General features: G+C 42.7%; 1 long non-coding RNA gene across 1 annotated transcript in view; it reads left to right on the plus strand.

Moving 5' to 3' along the window:
- Nucleotides 1–10,307: 10,307 nt before the first annotated feature.
- LOC142061004 (uncharacterized) overlaps nt 10,308–12,445 on the plus strand; it is a 48,517-nt gene continuing 46,379 nt past the window's right edge. The window contains exon 1 of the long non-coding RNA XR_012662009.1: nt 10,308–10,457. This is a non-coding gene — a long non-coding RNA (uncharacterized LOC142061004). The remainder of the gene's footprint in view (nt 10,458–12,445) is intronic.

The following is a 12,445-nucleotide window of genomic DNA, read 5'->3' on the forward strand; positions in this document are numbered from 1 at the left end:
TTTTGCCCACAGAAATATTGAATAGAAGGCCGACAGTTAAGGTGTTTTGCTAGTGTCGTTCATTGAAATGTGCCGGCAAGACTTCACATTAGGTCTGTGTGGCGACATGGAAGTGTGATTGTCACACGTTGTCGCACACCTGGGAGGGCAGCAGAGAGGACAGAACATGCAGACGCGCAACGGGGAGGTATACAGGGTCTCTGGAGAGGCTGCACCGCACTCTGAGACCGCTGCCGTAAGGGCCTTGCCCACCGCCTTTGCTGATGCCGTTACTCACGTCGTTAGTAGTAAACCTGAGTTGGGTGTGTTGAGCTGGGTTGAGTGAGATCTGATACCCCACAAACGCAGCATGAGAACAGAGTATGGTAGGAGAGGTAATGCCTTTTAAAGAAACCTTTTGGTCTGAGCATCCATCTACATGGAAGATGAAGCTCCTGTGGTATATTTGGCTTCACTAGTGATTAATGTGTTTTCTATTTCCTGTGTGGTATTGCTGAGCTTGACTAAGGCTCACCATTGGCTTTCCTCACTGACCTTAAAATTAAATTTTTCCTGGGCTGGAGTGTGACTTAATGATCTAAACCTCTTGCTGAGACCATGCCACCGGCATCAGTTCTTCTGATGACTACAGGCCACCACGCCTGCCCTAAGCCCCTTAGTGGAAGGAAGCATCATTACCCTCGTGCACGCTGCAGGGGTGTCATCGAGACCAGAAGGAATTTAAACCTTCTAAGTGCATTGGGAGGCACCCCTGTTTTAAACTTCATACCTGATGTTGTAGGTTATAATTTGCCTTACAACAGACAGCCTAAAGAAGGTTGTCTTTTGATAAAGGAAGGGTGGATATGAGTCAGATAGGAAGGGTTTCTTTATTTTGGTTTGTTTACTCTGAAATGAGCAGCTGGCTATGGTTTTGGAAAAAGAAGGATTTTTTCCCCCTTTATTTTCCATGATGTTTGAATGCTGCATAAACTTCCACGACCTGGAGGCAAAAAAAGGTAATGAAAACACTGTAATACAGGAAAGCTTTCCACCTACTCTGGGTTTGTAGCCTGCTTGGGCTACAATGACCTTGTCTCCAAGTTTTCACAGGTTTTTCTCTGTATTCCTTATACACCCAGAGGGTTTTTCTTGGCAGATTTTGAGGACTTCCCAGAGTTTTGCTGCGAATGCGCAGCCGACCTGTTGGGGCCACTGCACAAGTTACACGCAGAAAGGCAGGAAGGCTGCCACTGTTGGGAAGAAACATTGCTGCCTGCTGCACGGCTACCCGCATTCCCTGATGGGTTTGAGAAGGGGAAGAGAGGTCTTCAGCTCAGATGTTGCCAATTGCCTGCTCCTTGGGGTAAATTAATTTTACCTTTGAAAGAGATTTACTGCATATTCGCAGAGCTTTCCAGAAAATTCAGATTTATTGTGCTTGCATTCATATTTCTGTCCAGGAAATCCCCAGGCTTAAATAAAGGTTGCTGAAAAAAAGGAAGAAAAAAAAAAGATGTTTTACCACAGGCTAAGCTAATAACCAGCCCTAGTTATCTTATTATGAAATCGAGTGGAAATAAAAGTCAGGGTTGTTTATTTTTATATTGACATCAACTTCCCTTTCTTCAACCACACTCTGCAAACAACAGGAGTCACTCCCACACACACAGTTTTTCAGTAAGATAATTAACTATCTCACAGCTTCAAAGAAATAGGCAAATACCCATCTTTCTCATAGGGAAGGTACAGCCTTTTAAAAATCTCAACAGAGCTGAAGGAGGGAAGACCTCCCTTCCCATTTAATCCTGAACTGAAGCTGTAAGTTCAATTTTTATCCACTAAACAGGATGGATCCTGATGGTTGCCCTGTTACAAGAAGGCACAGCAGCAGAATGCCTCCCTCTCTGTGACGGTGCCATTGGCATCTGTCTGGAGGGGACCCTGTGCGGTGGGGACTCTGGGGCAGGAGGAGATGGTGGAGCAGGTCTGCACTGCCATTGCGGAGCCGTGGGGTGGGCCGGGTGCCCCCCGCCAGCCCTCCTCGCTGGACTGCCTCCATCCCTGGCGGCTGGCACCTCATATCCAGCTGGGATATGCCAGCCTCTTCGCGAAACATTGCAGGAAATGTGAGTTCAATGAGACTGAAGTCAGCAGGTAGTTTGGCAAACTATCTTTTTATGCCCATAGTTGATTTTCACACATCAGCTCCCTCTCCCTTTCCTCTGAAAGCTGCCTGTTGAGCAAAAGTATGAGTACATGAGTAAAAGTCGCTTGGCCCCAACTCTTCTCTCTGAGTGTAATTCCTCCTCTCAGTAGGGTGGGCAGCAGCTTTGAGCCCTTTGTTTCTCCTTTTTTGAGATAGGACGGTGAATGTGCTGACAGGTGAAATCCCAATACAAGGGGACTGAATTACCCACAGATATGGTCCTTCATTTTGTCACATCAAAGCAAGCACAAGAAAATACCAAAAAAAACTTGCAGGTGGAAATATCATACAGTGAGACCTGTGCTCATTTGCTGCCACTGGGCAGTCTGCTCATGGGTGCCCAAGCCCAAATCATGGCAATCCCCGGAAGAAACGACGGCCAACACGTTTGCTCTGGTGAAGAGCACTCCTCTCCTGCAGAGCAAGGACCTCCGGTCTGTGATTTGGAGGCTACACATCATCCAGCATTCAGTTCTCCATGCCATCAGATATCTTCTTTCTGACTTCATGCCTCATCTTGAGCTGAAATATTCCTATTTTATTTTAATAACTGCTTTAGTAACTGAGATTTTTTTTTCCCCTTTTCTCCACTCCCAGCATATAATTAGGGTTTCTGTTGGCATGAGGATGCCTCATTTGGCTACATTGCACTGTTCTTCCTGGGTGGGAGTAACTGTATGGAAATTAAGTAACTTATACCATAGTTACAACAGAGGAAAGTTGTACTGCTTCACATGTACTGTCTACCACTTAGTTGTAAATGCTTCTCGGAAAGCCAAGGAAACTCTGTACATCCCTCTTACGTTAATCTCCAAACAGAGCCCTTTCCCCTTTCGGGGACCTTGCAGACACAAACCTAAAAAAAACCCCAAGCTAGCATAAAAGCCATCTCATTGCCTTAAAGGTTGTTTGACTCTCCTAGTGAAAACAGTGAAGAAATAACTATCACAGAATTTCAGAAATAAAGGACCATATTTGTTATCTCTAGTAGCAAATTACTGTGGTTTTTTTCCTGTAAGCTCCACATTCCCAGAGACTGATGTGAGAGAAGTTTGTTGAGGCATGGTGGTGCTGGGGGGACAAGGCGAGTGGTGGAGTAGGCAGAACCCCTCTGTTCCTCCAGAGAGGTGTTTGCCTTGTTTGGAGTTCAAATTCACTTGGTTATCTCTTCTTCCAGAGCCAGCTCAGCCTCCAGTGGCTTTGGGTTGCTACATGCCACGTGAGATCTTGCCCCCAAATACAAGGTAGGACACCACTACAAGCACAATATGAGCCAGTATCTTCCTTAGTAAGGATTTAAACATAAAGGTTTAAAAAAAAAAAAAAAAAAAAAAAAGAAAAATGTTCTCTTACCGATTTTTCAAACAGTGGGTAAATTCTTATCGGGTGGTATTTCTCAGAGGGCAAGATATTATGTTGTTATCTCTAGGCAGCTGCTGTTTTTCTGTTGTATGAAACTTTGGAGAAACACCTAGGCTAAACAGGAGTTCTTAACAGAAACACCGTGTCATAAACGGGCACGGGCAAGCCTTGCCCACCATGAGGGCAAGGAAAGAGTGCATTTTGCAGGGCAGAGAACAGACACTCTACAGCATAGTCTACCCACCAGCTCTCAATAAAAACCTAGTACATTTATTTTAGCCATCTTTCTAGGAGGGACAGTTAACTTCATGACTTTAAAAACGCACCTTTAAAGTTTAGAGGATGAAGAGCTTCTCTCATGCTTGACCCCGTTCTTGTCACCAAATACCACTGGTGCGTTTCAGGATCTCTGCACAGCTCGGCAAAGCAGAGAGTTTTTCAGCTGACGAAAAGGAGGAACATTTCTGTGAACGCCACATAGGCATGAGGTGGTGTAACCTCACTGCATTTTAAAGAGAGAGTTAGTGCTTCAGAACCTTCTTTTTTTCTTTTTTTTAATATGGATTCCCCACAGCGTTTCTAGGATAGGAGAGATTCTTACAGGTAAGCTGCTAATAACAGCTTGCCTTGACTCGGCACATGTGGGCAAGAGTTTTTGGCATCCAGGGTAGGATGGTGGTGTGGTAAGCATCTCCCCAACCCTGAGTCTGCCGGGGAGAATGGCTGAGTCCACAAAAATCAGCGGATATATTCTCACTGCAACATGTAAAGTGCTTACCTTGGTCTTTCATGTATGAGAACCTGTGGTTATTACATTGCTTTCTTGATGGCAATCTTATTTTACATCAATTATTTGGAATGTATCATTCCTCCAGCAGTAATACACGAAGTCCTTTCTCTTCTGCGTGCCATTTCTCATAGTTTCAGATCAAAAAGCTTTTGTGATAAGCAATTATTTGTTACACGCATATTACATGCTGATGTGAAGCCTAATTTCTCCGCAGCGCAGAGAAGAGGTGGAATAGTTAATATCCCCTCGCTCTGAGAAAGGCTGCAGAATAATAACACGGGAAGCTGAAATAATCATTCTGCCGTCGGTTGTTCTCCCCTGGGCCTGCCCACAAGAAGTCATATGGAGAACTGTTAGAGGCAGGCATCGCTGAAGATTGCCTGCTAATTTTACTCCCTGTAACATAATCTGTTTATTCAGAAGATGCACTCTATCTTCTCTGCTGTGATTCAGAAGAATCTTAATCTGACGTGATTTCTTTCATTCTCTCTCCTTAGTAATTAATATTGCTGCATGAAATCTGAGGCTTACTCTTTATTGCAAGCAATATATTATGAAGTGATTCTTTTTACTCAAGAAAACGTAATCTATACTTCATTATTAAGTCTCTAAATCTGTTTTTCTTTTATAATAATAGTGCTGTCTTGGGAGATGGTAGTTAAGAGTCTAGATTTTTGTTTTTCTTGCAAAAGAAAACTTGATTAAAATGGGAGCAAGAATAATCTAGAAAAGTATAATTTGTATAATTATTGAAATACAGCCTTTGAGTTTAAAACAGCTTCCCAAAGGTTATCAACAGAGTGTCTGTTGATAACCCTATTTATGAGATACCCAAGGGACAGTGGCTCTAGCTCACTTTGCAGAATGGCTGATTTTCCTTTTCTTATTTTCCTGCTCTTTTTTTTATGGTCAGAATGAGTTCGGCCTGAGTTTCTGAAACTTGAGTGCCTGAAGCTCTGAGCCATTTCCCCAGAACAAAAATCCGACTCCAAGCGCCTCAGTTTGAGTAAGCAGCACCCGAAGCTTCATATGCTTGCAGTGTTTAGAAGCAGCTGGCCAGTCATCAGCGTTTAACCTATTTACAGGACATGTTCTCAAATCACTAACCAGAGGTTTTCTTATGGCTGTCTTGCTTTTCTCTTCCCTCTTTCCCCTGGGGTCCTGGATCAAAGCAGATTTTGCTCCCTCATGCAGGGGCCCTTCTCATTCCCGTACATCCCACACTTGCAGCAGCACTAAATGGAACATGAAATCTTGCCCCAAATGCCATTTTAGTTATGCGACTGGGGACACTCTCAAGCAGTCAAAATGGAGAGCAATTGCCTGATTACACAGTAAAATCAGTTGATGATAAATCTTTCTTTCCTGCGGTTCCTTTCTTTCTATTAATGTCTCCTTCCCTCATTATTTTACCCTCATTTTCCTTTCCAAATATGTAACTCTTAATAGGATAGTCAGATGAATAGAACACTCACCAAGGATGTACTTTGCTATTGCTCCTAACTCTGCTGCAGCTGTGATTTTCAACATCTAATCTTTGCTGTGCTTCAGTTCCCTGTCTGTAAGGTAGGGATGGCATTTCTCTGTGTCAGAGGGGCATTGTAAAACAGAACCACGTAAAGTCGGCAAGGGGTTCAGGTATGGTTCTGGTGAGGCCATTAAAGAACTTGAATAGATTAAAGGAGTTGTGTGCTGCTAGCCAGAAAGCTTTTAGGAGACTGCCTCTCACATCATCTGTACTACCCGTAACAAGCAGGGAAATGGGGCTGTGGAGGTTTTTATGTGTGTGTGTGTGTGTGTGTGTATTCATGAAAGACAGACCATACAGAGGTCTTTGCAAAGTAGAAAAGACCTGTGTCTTTAACCACAATGGTTGATAGCCCTCTGTAGAAATCTGCCTGTGGGTACAGATGAAGGCAGAATGATTCTGACAATTCTAGAAAATTGCTTTTGACAAAAAAAAAAAAAAAGAAAAAAGTGAATTCCCCAGCCTTGGCTTATGGATGGTGGAGGAGTTTTGCAGAGGAAATAATGTTCCCCAGTGAAAACTGAACGATGCTCTGCAAACTCCATTGAAGCCCCCTCAAAGCCCCGTCTTGCCTTCAAGGCACTCCCTCTAGGATGGACATTTCCAACCTAAAGGCCAGGAGGGCTTGAGTCTAAAAAGGCTTGCCTAGGCTGCCCACGTAGAGAGTGAAATGAAAGACTTGATATCAGCATTGGAAGAAATAAGTGAGACTCCCCCCAGTGCAAAACTGAGCTTCTGAGTTGAGTTTAAGTCGAACTTACAGGCTAAGGAAACACATCGCCCACAAGGATGATTCATGGGTCAGTTCCCTGGGCCAGGTAAGTCCCTCTCGTAGTGAGTTGTCCCCTGCTTCGCTTGAGATTAATATGGTCATGTGCCTCCTCAAAATGCCCTTCTCCTCAACACTTCTGACACACAAAACTGCACACACAATCAGTTGTCCTTCTTCATTTGTGGTATGTTCTGCCTAAGCATCATAGTGGCAACACCAGGGACTTAATATCTCAGCCAATCCAGGCATAAATTACTGTTCAGGACTATAAAAAGAACAAACATAGATGGTTTAACAAAAGATGGTACAGACCTGTGGGCCTTTTGGGAGAGTCACTTGGAGGGTAACCAGATATATCCTTCTTTTGCTTGACCTTAAGAGACCTACTGGGGCAAATAGTTTCTCCTTTCTCTAGTTCTATGTCATTGTTTTAATTTTCTTATTGCCCCAAATTTTCCTTCAGAGCTAAAGCATTCTGCACAAATGATGGCAGGGAAAATAATAATAAAACTGTATTTTGTGGGACAGGCACCCTAATGAGCTAGGGATTGCTCTGTAACTGCGTATTAGCACTGTAAAATGGTTTGCCACATGACTGTGTTAGCTTAAGTCACCCAAAATGTCTGGGGAAACGGGCAGGAAGGAAGAAAAAAGGCTCCTAGATTCAGATTCAGTCTCCCTTTGAACCTGCAGGAGCTCATTCCGTGATGGTCCAGAGAACAGAAGCAGGGAAGAATATGACAACTCTGACAGGTGCTAAAAAGTCACCTTCCCTCAAGGAAGGTGATCAGGTAAGGGACCAGACTGGTGCATCACCTGATGACGAGCTTCTAAATGAGCAGTTCATGTGGATGGTTTGTTCTCAAATCTTTTTGTGTATCAGAATGGGCTGATCCTACTTTTCAAAACAATTCTTTGAGTTATTCCACACTGTACACGGATTCTTGTAGGGAAGATCAGGACATGCCTGAACTTGCACAGATCTGCTCAATTAGCACAGTGAATGCGCACCACACTCGTGTCAAGAGCGCACGAAAGTGGTAACAAATGTGAGGTTGCTCCAGGAGCAGATCTCAGCAGTTTGGTGGAGAGGAACGATCAGGGTGAAGTAACGCTGAGGAGGTGGAGTTACATACCCCCACAGTCACCACATGGGTTTGTTATGCAGGTTGTCATAACTCCTATGGGACCTCATTTCCAAGACGAATGTTCTCGAAATCTGAAATTCATGGAAGGCAGGCAGAACCGGTGTAATCAGCTGAAGACTTAGAAGATATGAATGAATATTCATGCAAAAATGTTTTCATTGTCCAACTCGGCCAAAAACCTTGCTCTGACTTTGTTGTTCTCCTTGCTGAGAAAAATGGGTTGCTGTAAGCGCAGCTTTTCAGACTACAGTTTCCTACATTTGTGTCATTCTTTGGACTTGTAATTACATAGTGAAGAGACAAAGGAGACTTGGCAGGCAGTCATACTCAGAGCAGTCTAATGTCATACGGTTTCTCTGAGAGAAAAATGTTCTGAAACAGATGAGATAATGTACTTAACTTTGAAAAATAAGCCACTAAGCACACACTGGACAAATAGTCTCATAACATTTTATCATCAGTACAAGAAAATCAACACTTCTAAAACATCTGACTGTGGCAATGGCAGCTGAAGGTCCCTGTTAACATTAGACCAGATTTTTGCAGTGTGATGTTGAGTTTTCAAGGGCCACTATTTTTCTGTTTATCTCCAACCAAATTAGGCTCAAAGCAGTGGGAGGCCAGCTCGCAGGCATCTCTTGAACAGTATATTCCTTTTATGCAGTGATAAGTAAGAGGTTTTTTTCAGGTTCTCCAAGCTTTTGGTGAAAGGCCATCTTTTCTTCTCCCTCCTATTATGATTTTCAAAAGAATCTCCAATAAAACTGTACAAACAGAACTGCAATAATTATATCTGTCTTGGTAAAAATAAAGGGTTGCTGTCTGCCTTTCCCAGAAGAAGGGATAAACTTGGTGCTTTCCTAGAAGCTTTTGATTATTACACATGCATGTATCCCTGACCTCCCATTTGCCTTCAGCTGAAGATTGTTGAGACCGAAAGAATGAATAAATAAACACAAATTTTTAAAAAGTTTGCATCTACTTGAAATGCTCCTGCCGCAAGCAGCCCCCAGATAAAATACTGCGACAGGAAAATTCTCTCTTCTTGTCTATTCCTTTTAATTGGCCTAATTCTTCACACAGCTTAATCAGGGAGTGAATAGCTCCAGAAGCTTAATTCTAAGTAAAACATTACTTATATTTGCATAAAATTTTTCTCCCTGGGATTCAACAAGTTTATGTTCCTGCTGGTTTTATGGCTTTTCTCAGACCTGGTTTCCTTCAAAAGAAAAAATTTTACTTTGTTTTGTTCCTGACTGTAGCAACCAGAGTCAGACCTGCACAACCACGCACAGCTCGGCAGACGTCCACACAGCCAAATGCCTTCCCAGTATAGATCTGCCCCATCCTTTCCATGCTAAAGGGTACCTTCCAGGTAACACTAGGGAAGGAGCCAACTTCCTCCTCCTCTTTTAGATCCCCACTAACCTGAACATCCTTTAATAGCTTATTTGCATGTTTACTATATGCTGCGTGAAAATGAAACCACTAAAGCTCAGCTGAACATGACATTGCTTACATTGAAGCTACTTTTGCAATTTTTTAATGGCTATAAGTTTGACTTCTTGTATTGGCAACATTAATTAGTACCACTGCTGCCAATGGAAGTAGCTATATTTAATAATGTTCCCCCTGGTTTTCTTCTGATTATCAAACCTGTCAGGCTTTTCTTTTTTTTTTACATTACAGAAATTTCATGTCTGGAGTCTGAAATTGTATCAAGCTGACCCCTGCACTATAACTTGTCAGTCTTTTCATGAAGAGAATGTTGCTTCTTTGGGGAGACAGGGACAGCCATGGCTCTTGACATCTCTACAGACAGACAGGCAAACAAGATCCTAGTTCACAACCAGAGACAAAAGCCAGGTCTCAGCTTTATCTCTGTGTGTCCAGAGGACATGGACCTTGTTAGAACAACTCGGCAACCTTGACTCTGACAGTCTTCAGTCTCTGTACGATGCCTCTGGTAGAGCTGACGTACTGTGTGAATTATTTTCTCATAAACCAAATCTAAATTTGAGCTTCTTATACTCTATCACTTAAACTGTCATCTGAAGAGAAGACAGCATTTCTGTGACTTCTATTCTGTGCCATAAATTAAAACAAGACAAAACTCAGATTCCCATAGACAAAATGACACACAGTATTTTTAGTACTCAGCAGTAAGGAAAACTTTATTTCCTCATTTTCTCCTGTCTTCTCTGATTCAGTAAATTCCATTTTGGAAGCTAATCATATTAAGTAGCTTAACTTACTATAGGCGTGATGGTGGGCAAGCACACATAAGTCTAACACACAAATTATTCTCAGGGAGACAATCCATTGTGTCAGCTAGTGATCAAAGTGCCCATTTATATTCACAGTGCTATGTACAAAATTATTTCATTTCAACATCTAATATTTTTTTTTAGCCGTAAATGACTATGTGAGAAACAAATCATTTGGAACTTAGAAGAGTGGTATCATTGTAAATATCTCTCTGTGTCTCAGCTTAATAAGGGACGTCAAAACTCTGAGATGCTATGACCCAAAATGGTTCCTTCATCTGTTCCAGAAAGAGAGAGGATACAGGATATCTTTACTACATTTTCAAAGGCACATATGAAGAAGAACCCTATCAGAAGTGATGCTGCTGTTCTCTGTCCTCCCTGAAGTTGTACTCCAAACAGGTATTTTTATATTCTTACTTTATACGGTAAGCCTTGTTTTAAATAAGCAGCCCAAGGAACTGAGAGCTCTTCTGGTGAGCCTTTGCTTTGCATTATCTCTAAAATAAATAACTGGACCTCTTTTCTGAATAAAATTTCACATTTGTAGCAGAAGAAGGCATCCTCTTCATGGGATGCTCTGGAATTTACTGATGTCTTTGAAGTAAAGAAGGTGGAGTTTCTCTGGATTCTAGGATAAAGTATTGTAAAATAACACTGGCTCTTTCTTAGCCATTTCTCGGCTAAATAAAACATCTTCTGTGCTAAACACTTACGGCACTTTTTTAGTTCAATAGTCAGCATTTGCCCCCAGATCCCAGTCTCAATGAGAAAAAGACAAGTCAGTATGGCTCACACATATGAAAGTCTTTTGTGGGTTTTGGTTAGTATTCTCATCTTCAGATATAGCAAGAGTTGAACATCCTTGGGATTTTTATTGTTAAACAGGAGAAGCAGCTATAGAAAGACTCATGAAAAGCCTTAAAACAACCCAAGGTGTTCCTGAGGTACTAGCACTTCCAGACAATATTGAGGAGAAACATGTGGGTCTTCAACCCAGTCACAGATTTCATTCTAAACTTCATTTACTTTACCTCACTTGTCTTCTCTGAGCACAGGCAGTATCTCTAGTCTTTTCTGCTGGCTCCCCTTCAGCTATAGGCAATGCTGAATGTTTGAATACCGATGCAGATTTTGGGTGGCACCTGGCTGAGTCTCAGGGTGTGAAGAACTTCCTGTTTCCCCAGCATACAGCTCTCTACCATTTGCACAGCTGGCTCCTCATCCTCCTCAGGAAAGTCTCACTGCTCTATTTCCAGATGCTCCTGCCACAGCTCCTTTGCTCCTGCTGCAGATGCCTGGCTCTCATGCGGAGCAGCTCTGCCAGCACCGGGGCTCAATGCCGGCAGTTTGGGTCCTCTTCACCTGCTCAGCCTTCCCTTCAATGTGGTGGCCAGAGGGGCACTAAGCTTCATACCAGCCCCAGAGAACACTACGTTGGGTGGGAGGTTTTGTCCCTGAGGCTGCTATTAAAGCCACTCTGAAAAGAGAGGGTTGGCACCAGTGCTGCAGTCAGGAAGGATGCATCTGTACGACTAGTTTAAAGGCTCCTGGGCACTGGGACATGATCCCATTCTGACTTTTTGAATGGTTTTAGCCCAGAAGAACTCGTACATTGCCAAACAATTCCTGGGTACAACTATGGGAGTTAGCATGGACCGGGGAGCCCATCAACAGCCTGCCTGGAGCCAGGCTATGCGGGGGAGCTGGGGCTCAGGGCGCTCCATGGGCTCAGGGTGCTCCATGGCTCCTGGCCCCAGAGCCAGGGGACAGTCATGGGTAGGTTGGATTTACTAGTATGCCTCCAAACTATGCACGTTGATTTTGATTTCAAAAATTGCCATAGATTTTGGGTCTGTGACAGATCCTTCTTCTGCTGTGTATATATGCGCTGAGCAAACAGGGATTTTTGTTTCTTTTCTTTGTTTGAAATTCTCAAAATTTGAAGTTTACAAATGCAGGGCTGTATGATAACAAAAACATAATTTGATACTTGGTAGCAAAATAATTGGTTCCTACCTTTTTTTCAGGCCACTGTCAATTTGCCACCTTGTTTTTTTCTTAAAAAGGCCAATGAAATGGCCTCATGCAGGCAGCAAGTCACCCTGACGCCATTAAAGTAAACAAGAAAACAAATAAAAGCTACATCTGTCATGTTGCCTAAACTATATTGATGAGAAGGGAAACAAGACCATAGAAGTTAATATGTCTATGAGATAACTGACAGCCTATGCTGTCATTGTTCTCTGACTTAAATGCTCTGCTAGAAAGAGAACGATACTGCCTACAAAAAAAAGTTTATCTGAAAAGGATGCATGCCCTGCTCTTTCAGGGTCTGGCCTTTTCTTACTTAGGCTTTTTTCTTCTTTTTTTTTTTTCTTGCTGCTGTC

The sequence above is a fragment of the Phalacrocorax aristotelis genome, chromosome 1 (assembly GCF_949628215.1).
Source record: "Phalacrocorax aristotelis chromosome 1, bGulAri2.1, whole genome shotgun sequence".
In the NCBI taxonomy this organism is placed as follows: Eukaryota; Metazoa; Chordata; class Aves; order Suliformes; family Phalacrocoracidae; genus Phalacrocorax; species Phalacrocorax aristotelis.